This window comes from Cebus imitator, unplaced genomic scaffold, assembly GCF_001604975.1.
Source record: "Cebus imitator isolate Cc_AM_T3 unplaced genomic scaffold, Cebus_imitator-1.0 Scaffold361, whole genome shotgun sequence".
Lineage (NCBI taxonomy): Eukaryota > Metazoa > Chordata > Mammalia > Primates > Cebidae > Cebus > Cebus imitator.
This window is the reverse complement of record NW_016107676.1, coordinates 1,394,612-1,405,681: the sequence shown is the minus strand read 5'-3', so window position 1 is coordinate 1,405,681 and position 11,070 is coordinate 1,394,612. Positions and strand designations below refer to the sequence as shown.

The 11,070-nt window shown below is 32.9% G+C and overlaps 1 non-coding gene across 1 annotated transcript; it reads left to right on the top strand.

Annotated features, from left to right (window-relative positions):
- Nucleotides 1-10,656: 10,656 nt before the first annotated feature.
- Nucleotides 10,657-10,761, top strand: LOC119467987. The gene has a single exon (XR_005196622.1). It is a non-coding gene; the product is annotated as a U6 spliceosomal RNA (small nuclear RNA).
- Nucleotides 10,762-11,070: the final 309 nt, after the last annotated feature.

The following is an 11,070-nucleotide window of genomic DNA, read 5'->3' as shown; positions in this document are numbered from 1 at the left end:
TATTCAATGGAAAATTCCAGAAATGTCATAAGTTTTGAATTCCAAACCATTCTGAGTAGTGTGATATAATCTTGTGCCATCTTAATTTGTCCTGCCTGTGACATGAATCATCCCTTTATCCAGTGTAAACATGCTGTATGACAATGCCACCTACCTGTGAGTTACTTAATAGGCATCTAGGTTGTCAGGTTGATTGTCATGGTATGGCAGTGCTTGCATGCAAGTCATCCTTATTTTACTTACTGATAGCCTCAAAGCACAAGAGTAGTGATGCTGCCAATTCAGATATACCAAAGAGAATCCAAATATTTGCCAAAGATATGCTGTGGCTGTGCCTACTTTATGAATTAAACTTTATCCTGGGCAGGTGTAGGAAAAAATGAGGTACATATCAGCAACATCCATGGTTTCAGGAATCCATTGGGGGTTTTGGGGCATTCTTCCTACAGATAAGGGGGGGGGGTCTACTGTATTCATATTGATGATCCTTTTGAATTCCTAAAATGTATAAATTTAATGGAAAACAATGGTACACATCTTTTCCATTGGTGTTGTTTTCCATCAGTAACTGGAAATTTTATCTGGCAGGTTCTTTGATTCTGACTCATAGTAAGCCTTTATAGACTGCTGGAGTTTATATGATAGTCCCTGGTCATTAAAAAAATGACACTGAGGTAAGGGAAATTATCCAACAGCTGAAACAAAGGACTTAGGTTTTGATTGTGCAAACAAAACAAAATTATTTATTAGAACATAGCATGACATCTGTTTGGAACCATAATAAAATGAACTTATGATTATTTTCCTTCGTTCTTTGCTTTGTAATCTAATGCAATGTCTTGTGTAAAATATATACTCATTAAATTATTAATAGTAGCTTTATTCTAAAGTCTGGCTTATCTTATATATCAGTGTTAATGTTTACCTGTATAAAATTCTGTTTCCACTAATAGAATGCAAAATGATAGAAGAGAAGCAGCCAGAGTCTGGCAGAGCCATAACCAATAAGATGGCATGAATATTAAAAGGAAAAGTCATGCAAGAATAACCTTGATTACCTTTTTGTCAGAACATGGCATTTGATGAAAGGAAGTCAGTAAGCATAGATTATTTTTAGGAGCGAATTTTTTGAAGTGCCTCAAATATTTAATTTAATTCAAAAAGGCTTTGAAATGAATTTTGCTTTGATGTGTGAACCTTGTTAGACAGATCATAACCAAACAATGGTTATGTATTCAGAACAAGTGGATTTATCACTTGTACTAACAGTTCTCATATGGAGGAGTGGACCAAAGAGTCATCTGAGACCAGACTCATATGTTTAAAGCCATGCAACTTAGCAATAGTATTGATACTATTTATCGTTCTAAAATTTTATTCCTAGTAGTCATCAAATCTGACTTAATAGTTTACCTGTTTCTTATTCATCTCCCAGCCAAATACAAAATAATTTTCATGGAAACAGGGACCTTATCTGACTTACTCACCTCTGCAAGTCCAACAAGTTGAGCAAAAATAGTAGCATACAGTAGGCATAAGGTTAAAAATTATTACAGGAATAAATGAACTACAATTTTATTTTCCATGCTTTTCTGTATTTTAAAAATTTTATGTACTTAGTGTTCATTTCTTATATAAAGGAAAACAAAAGAAAGTTATTACTTGCCTATTTACATTTGTTGTTGTAGCATTTGTGCTTAGAATCTGTTCTTGTAAGCTAAAAGGCTCAGAGAACAACATAGTCTCCCACTGTGACTATGCAATCAGCAGTCTTTGGAATAATTGTATTTTTCTTTTTAATATTTATGCATAATTTAAGAATGTTGAAAGAATAAAAGAAGGATAAAAAGACTTTTTAAAATTTTGGATATAATGTTTCACCACAGTGTATGTGAAGAAGATTTTCAGGAGTCCACATTGATATAGGCATAGATAATTTTTAAATATTCCAATTTTATTATTGACATTATTCTCAATCCAAAGCTTTCATAGAGAGCCCTTGATGTTTAATGAATGTGATATCATAGTGAGATGTTAATACGATGTTCAAAAATTACTGTGTTTGTTGAAAACACAACTCCTGAAGGCTGCATTTTTAAGTATAGAGATTCCTAATATCTAGCACAGTGCCTGTTCCATCATAAGGGCACATTATCTATTTGTTAAATTAATAAACAAAGCTAGATGTGAAAAGAAAACACAGCCTCTTGCTTCAAAATATCCTAATTGTACGTAGAGGTGCCTTGGAGTAATTTTGTGTCAAGCCATGAAAGGTGCAGCTTAAGTAATACAAGGAGAGATAAGTAAAGATTCTGTAAATTACCAATGTTATCAATTATAAGGTGACAAATATTTTAATAAACAATATTATCTACATGTACATCAAGACACAAATATATCACTCAACCAAATATCTGAAATTTAGCTAGAAGATTTAGGTAAATACTTTTTATAATCTATGCAGCCCTTCCTGTACAGTCATCACTCTGAAATGTAGGTGATAACAAAGACAAAGAACATTGGAGTTGTATGTGGATTAAAATCAGGTCAGGAGCGGTGGCTCACGCCTGTAATCCCAGCAATTTGGGAGGCCGAGGCAGGCAGATCACGAGGTCAGAAGTTCAAGACCAGCCTGGCCAACTTGGTAAAATCCCGTCTCTACTAAAAATACATAAATTAGCCAGGTGCTTTTCGTCCCACCTACTCGGGAGGCTGAGGCAGAAGAATCGCTTGAATCCAGGAGTTGGAGGTTGCAGTGAGCTGAGATGGTGCCACTATGCTCCAGCCTGGTGACAGAGTTAGACTCTGCCTCAAAAAAAAAAAAAAAAAAATTACATCCCTGGGAGTACACTGGACACATACAGATCACATACAATGGAGAATGTGGGTTTGGTAAGAGACACACAGGAGAGAGCATACCAGTGGAATAGAGGCCATACAACAGGGAGAGTGGTCAGGTAGCAAAGCTTAAGTGGGGCACACTCAAAGCTAAAATGAGGTCCTTGAACAAAAACAGGTAACTCAGTTAAAAGAAGAGTCCACAAGTCTGATAGTGAGTTATGCACATGAAACAGAGACTGGAGATTTGATGGAAAATCAGGCACATTTTGTACTGATAAGAATCACAATGGGAGAACTTAAACATTTCCTAGAAGTATTCCAGACAAACGTGTACTGCTAGGTCATGGTAAAACTTATTTTAAGAGCTCAAAATTTTCACTCTTACATGTCTTAAGGAGAGGACCACACTAATTCCATATGACACATGAAGCTGTTCTTGCTTGCTTGCTTGCTTCATGTTTTCTTGCTTTCCTTTTGGTACCTGACAGCTAAGTCTTACTAACCTTCTAAGAGATGTTGACCAGCAGCCGATAGATAGATAGATAGATAGATAGATAGATAGATAGATAGATAGATAGATAGATAGATAAAGATTTTATATATATATATAACATACAACTTATACATATATTATAAATGTTATATATTATACATATATATGTATATAAAATCTTATCTAAAAAGTAGATAATTTTATCTAAATACCAGGAAATAAAATAATTAACTGTCTTGATCAGGAGGCTTAAAGTATATTCCCTTTTTCATAATATATATGCACAGTTTTTGGAGAGTACTATAATGTTTGTCTGCTCTATCAGTCTTGCAAATGGAAAAGCCAAGAATTTCAGAAACCTTAAAGCAGTTTCTGTGAAACCAATGGTAGGAAACAAAGTCTGATTCAAATTTCTGTGTTGCAATTAATGAAATGTCCATATCTATCACTAAAATAACAGTAATACTGAGGAATTAAAAATTGAACTTGGAGGAAATTAGGTGTTGATGAAACTATAACCTTTCTATTCTTGTCAAGAAACAAAAAAGGCAGATTTCCAAAGTGATATTTTTTTGATAAAATAAGAAAAAAATGTAAATGAATCCTGCAAAATAATGCTATCTGTAGGGGGTGATCATGGTCACTATATGAGTACTGCATGGAATAGAACCAGCAGTCAAACCAACAGTGACTGACCCATCCCAATTAGGCATAATATCTTTCCAAATCAAATCTATAAACTCCTGGCTCCATTTTTTTTTTCTTTTTCTTTCTGAGATAGTCTTGCTCTGTCACCAGGCTGGAGTGCGGTGGAGCAATCTCGGCTCATTGCAACCTCTGCCTCCCAGGTTCAAGGGATTCTCCTGCCTCAGCCTCCTAAGTAGCTAGGGCTACAGGCACATGCCACCATGCCCAGCAATTTTTTTTTTTATTTTTAGTAGAGACAGGGCTTTACTATATTGGCCAGGATGGCCTTTATCTCTTACCTTGTTGATCTGCCTGTCTTGGCTTCCCAAAGTGCTGGGATTTCAGGTGTGAGCCACTGCACCCAGCCCATACTTTTGTGATAAAGCACAACTCTCAGATTTAAGAACATAAGCGTCAATCACTTTTAGGAAATCACATTTCACTGTATTAAAGATACTTTTTTTCTTTAAGATTTCTTGATACACTCCACATCTAATTGAATGTTAACCTATTATAAGATGATTGCTATTAATGACATAAAATTGTTTTTTAAGAGATAGTAAACAGTTGACATAAAACATGGACCTTTGTTAAAGCATTTTGTAGAGAGATGAATGCAGTGTTTAACCTCAAAATACTATTTTTAACATGACATCATAAAGAAAATGGTAAACAGCCCTCTTTTCTTTCAAAGTTCGTCAATGGTGAAAATAGTATTTGTGGAAGGCAAGGCTAGAAAGTATAAATCACGTGATTTTCTCTACTAAGGATTATAATTGTGTTAAAAGGTGACAATAAATTGTATTAAAATTATAAAAATGATTAAAAATTCTGTTAAAAATATGTGACTAGCCAAGAATAAACTGCCTTTCAGTGAAACAAATTTTACATTTAATATATTGGTTACATCATATTTAAACAAACCTAAGATTATAATTACATCTTACAAAGTCTGATTTATAATGGCTAGAATTGGCGACGGAATGAGATTTAGGAAGACAGTTTACACATAATTTTCAATTCTGATTTTCTCCAGTTTTAATATCAATGTATTCTTTCTTTCAGTATATATCCATTGATCACCTTCTGTAAGCAAGGTGCAAACCTAGGTTGGAACATACTTCTTCTTTCTATAGTCTAACAAAATATTGTATGGGTCACAATCATAGGAGCTTTTTTTTTTTTTCTAATTGTTTTATTATACAACTGTAGGCATACAAAGCATACGGAAATGTACAAAGAAGTATCCCTATGCACACAAAAGTAAGCTTCAACAAATAAGAACCCATGGTCAATCTTACTTCATTTATTCCTTCTCCTACTTTTCCAGTTCCCATGTTATTTTGAAGCAAATTCCATGTTTAATACCATTTTACCCATATGTATTTTAGTAATTATTTATAAAATGTATGGTTTTATAGTTATATTTTTACAAAACCACATCACCATATATCACCTAAAATTTGACTATCTCTTAATATCATCAAATACATAGTATTCAAATTTCCAATTATCCTTTTTTCTTTTAAAAAACTAAAGTATAGCACATATAAAAAGTACACAAATAATAACTAACAAGTTTGGTGAATTCTCCTAAAGTATAAAACTGATGTAACATACAGATCAAGAAACACAATATTCCCAGAGTCACAGAATTTTTCTCCTGCCCCCTTTCAAGGGAAACCATTATTCTGACTTCTGTCTAGATTAGCTTCACCTGTTTTTGAATTTGATGTCAATGAAATCAACAGTATATACACTCTTATATTTGGTTTGTTTTACTGAACATTTTGTATATGACATTCTCCATATTATTGTGTATAGGCAGTTATAGTTCATTCTTATTGCTGTATAGCATTCCATTTTGTATCCCAACTAATTTGTAAATTCTATTATAAGATTCATGTGGAGCCATATTGGAATCTGAGGCTAAAGGAAACAGTGATACGGATCCTGCTTTTTTTGCATTAATTTTGATTTTAAAATGTTGTATTAAATACTATGTATCTTAATTATTAGTTATTTTAATAGCCACTTAATTCATTCTCCTGAAACAAGTGCTTCACTTACTTCACTCTAGTCTCAACTCAGTCTACGGTAAATGAACATGACAGCTGCACACAGTGTTTGGAAATTATAAATAGTGTTGATATAAACACATTTATATATTTCTGTTAAGTATATATGTACACACACACACACACACACACACACACACACACACACACAGAGGATTGAAGTTTCTACAGGCAACTTTTTTTAACCTTCTTTACAAATGCGTTATGTGTAGAACACATTTTCAACTGTAGGCGCAGTGTTGTATAGCAGATCTCCAAAACATAATCATTTTGCATAACTGAAACATTATACCAGTTGAATAGCAACCCTCCATTTCCACTCTGCCCAACTGGAGGCAACCACTGTCGTATTCTTTGTTTATATGATTTTGACGATTTTATATACCTCACATAAAAATCATGTAGTATTTGTACTTCTGTGGCTGGCTTATTTCACTTAGCTTAATATCCTCAATGTTCACACATTTATCATAAATAGTACTCTGTTTTACAAAAGATGGAGTCTCACTGTGTTGCTCAGGCTGGCCTAGAACTCCTGGACTCAACTGAACCTCCATCCTCAGCCTTCCCAGTAGCTGGGATGAGGCACACTTCATCATGCCTGGCTCAATTCTCTTTTAAATGTCCTAACAAAATTAAACTTAAAGGAATATTCTGTACACATTGTTTATTTGAACAGAACCCAAGTATAATCCACACACTGCTACTGTTTGATATGGCTCTTAAGTCTCTCTAGATATATAGGGTCTGCTTTCATCCTGTTTTCTCCCCTCTTTCAGTTTATTTGTTGAAAAAAACAGGTTATGTGTCCCATAGAGTTCCCTGCTATCTGATTTTGGTGGTGAGTCCCATGGGTGCATTTTTAAACATTTATCTGTCAGATTTATAGGCATGATAAGCAGATTAAAATGTTTGGCAAAACTACTTTATAGGTGATGGGTGTGTTTTCTTCCACACACAAGCACACAAATACTTTATAGTCTCATGTTTTTTATTATCAGCCTTTGATTTCCAATTTCCGTATCCATTAATTTTGCCAAACATATAAAATATGCAAATGCTTACATTCTTTCCTGATTTATTAGTAGAATATACACGTAGGAAGAAATATTTTCAATTAACTTTTGGGTTTTACAATGGTAGTCTTTATAGGAAAATAAAATAATTCTTGATTTTTTTCTTTTAAATTTCCTACTTTTAAAATAACATATTGCTTTATTAGTATTCACCACTGATGGGCAATTACTTTTGAATTGTTAAGTGCTCACAGATTTAATCATATTTGATCTGTTTCAACTCATTACAATTATTTTCCTTAATGATGTTGCAATTGTTCCATCTTTGCTAGACTGAGATATGTTGACTCCTGAAAACTTCAAAAGAGCCAAGTGGTCTTGTGTAGCTTTCTTGCTCTTTTTTATGGCAAGATGTTTTAGAACCATATTATAAATATGCAGCTCCAGACCTGGAATTATCTGCTTTTTGTTTTGTAAATGGATTTACCCTCACTTTGGATTTGTCTGCTGTTTGTCATGATTAGATTCAGGTGTTTCATTCCAGGTTTTAAAAATTACCTAAATAATGCTGTGTCCTTCAAAGGGTACCACATTGATTTTAAAATGTTGTATTAAATTTATATTATGTCAATCTGCCCCTCACTGCTGATGTTAATTTTTTCACTCTATCAAGTTGTTGTGTTACTTGTCCTCTTAGTATTACTATTTTTTTCATTGCAGCTAATAAGGAATCTGTAGAAAGGCACCTTTGACACCATCTAAATATCTTCTATCTATTAAAAATATATTTATAGCTATAGCAACCATTCATCACTCTTGCCTGAACCAATCTTAACCATAATTATTACAAAATTATATTTTTCCATCTTCTGCAATTGCTTCACATTTACTAACTGGCAATGGGCACTGCACTTTAAGAAGCACTTCTCCCCCATTCATTTACCTGCTTATTTATTTATGATTGTTATACACTCTTGGATTTCTACTCTGTTGTTCAAGTTGTCCTAGATTTGCCTGTTAAGTGTCACTTATAACTGCCTCCTATGTCCTTGTAATATGCCCGTATGTCTTTTATCATTATTATTATTTTAGCAGAATTTTCTTACTTTCGGGAATAACAAAGTTTTCAAGATGATATTGTGCCTACCTTGCCCTAATGGAGACATTTGTAATGGAGACATTTTATAAAATCAGGAAGAATTTGACATCATAATCTAATGAAAACATTACTAGAAAATGAAATTTGAGGATAACATCTGCTAGGAGTATAAATGCAAATACTTAACAAAATACAAGAAAATTGAATTTAGTAATACTTCTGAATAGCTAAGGACAATGGTTGCCATATCATGTTCAAAATTTTCCCTTCCAAATCAAAAGAAAAATGCAAAGTTATTGTTTTATTCTTAAAAAATCAAAAGTGAAAGTTAAATTTATGCAAATGCATACCTAAAACATAATTTGAATACAATGCTAAAATTGTAAATACACATAAGTAAAAAGAGAAAAACATCCCAACAAATCCCAGTGCAGATCTCTCAGGCTGCCACAATGCTCTTGCACAGACACAAGGCTTTGTGGCAAGCAAAGATGGAATAAGAAAAACGGTAGGAAATACATTAACAGAGAGATTAGCCGAAGGAACCTAAAGGTGATTTGTAATGGACACTAAAAATATTCAATCCATTCTAAATCTAAAATACTGCATAAATGTCATCTGAACAGATTGTGACATTAACTAGAAGGGAAGGAGTTTAAAATATACATATATGATTTAAAGGGGAGGCAGTATTTAAAGGGGTAATTATAACTTACAATGGCCAGTGTCCTATAAAGGGATAGAATGGACTTAAAGGGAAATTTAAAAAGATATAGCTTCTGGGGGAGAAACAGAGGCAAAAAAGAAAGCAGAAGCACCTTTCAGCAATAGGATGATGAAGGGGAAAAGAAGAAAAAGAAGGCCTTATTTGGATTCTACAGGACAAGAGAGAACCATAAAATCAGAGGACTCACAATCCTTCCCCAAACAGCAAAGCAAACAAACAAAACCCCTATATTTTGCAATAATGACTGAGGAGGAGAGGTGCTTATGGATCATACTTTTGGTGTCATGAATAACACTTTCATTAACCCTAGGCCACAGATATTTTTTCTATGTTTACATTTAGACTTGTGATGCATTTTGAGTAAATTTGTATACAAGGTACAGGGCTTAGATTTAGGTTTGGATATTTGTTTGCTTGCTTGTTTGCATATAGTTATCAAATAGCTTCTTTTTAAATTCTGTCCAGGTTTTATGGGTTCTTCCAATGGGAGGGATGGGGTAAAATTGATTACTTTATCTTACTTACTACCTGCAGTATTCTCTTTAATAAGCACTACAGATATTATTACTAAGATCAGGGACAAGAAAAAGATGCCCACTATGTCAACTATTATTATTGATACTATTATCCTATGCAAATAATCAGGACAAATTAATTAGGGTTCCAACAAGGGGTAAAGAAAAAGTCAACTAGTCTCTATTTTGAGATCATAGGAGAGACACCATAAAACAATGATAGCAACAATCAATGTTAAAACCAAGTCAAATTTTAAAATAATTCAGTCAAGTGGCAGAGCACAAAATTGATTCTCAAAAATCAATCTTTTTTTACTCAAAAATAATAAACAGATGGCATATTTGTAAAAAAATGATTTATAATAGCAATAACAAAGATTAACTATTTAGACAAAAATTAATAAGAAATGTGCAAATCTTATATAGAAAAATTTTAGGACAACACTAAAGAGCACAGAAATAGAATTAAACAAAACAACAACACAGTACTTAAAAGATCACAATTCTCCATATATTAATACATAAAAAGTCAAGGCAATAAGAATACAAATGCCAATGAACTATCCTAGGGAGTGAATCAAATTGTGACACTGAAGTCCATATGAAAAAATAAAACACAAGAATAGCCAGGAAAGTTTGAAAAGTATATTTATGATAGGAAAGTAGCTCTTGTCTCATACTTAAACATGTGATGTACTACCTGTAAAATTAAAGTAGTGATATACAGACAAACATGACATGGAAATACAAGAGAAAGTCCAGAAATTAACCCCAGCACAAAGAGAAATTTAGTATATGATAAAACGGCATCTTAAACCACTGGGGCAAAGACGAATTTTTAAATACATGATGCTGAAATACCTGTAGCCATATAAATATAATTTGGCCCATATCTAATATCATACAAAAAAGTAAACTCTGAATAACTTAGGGATCTAAAAGTATAAAGAAAACTGTACAAATACTAGAAGGAATTTAGGTCCATTACTCTTTAAAAATGGTATAGAACTCTGTCTCAAAATCCAAATGAAATGAAAGAAATAACTAAAAATTTAATTCCTTGAAAAAAATGCATCACAAAATTAATCATAAACGAAGACAGAATACGGCTGACAAAGTAGGAGATAATATTCACAGGCTATACTAGAGAAAAAGGGTTAATAGTCTTAATTTATAAAGACTCTTAAAAATCAAAGGACAGTCTTTACTTTGGCAGGATATATTATAAAATTGGAATGACAGAAAAGATTAGCATGGCACCTATGCAAGGATGACATGAAAATTTATGAAACATTCCCTATTTTTATAGCTGAAATGACAAAATTAGAATTCAGAATGGATAGGTACAAAGTTCACTGAACTACAGAAATACATTGTAAACCAATGCAAGGAAGCTAAAAATCAAGATAAGAACTGAATGAGCTGACAGACAAAATACCCTGTATAGCAAAGAATGTAACTGAACTGACAGAGCTGAAAAACACAAGAATTTCATAATGCAATTTCAAGTATTAAGAGAAGAATAGCCCAAGCAGAGGAAAAAAAGTCAGAGATTGAAGAATGGCTTTCTGAACTAATACAGGCAGACAAGAATAGAGAAAAACAAATGAAAAT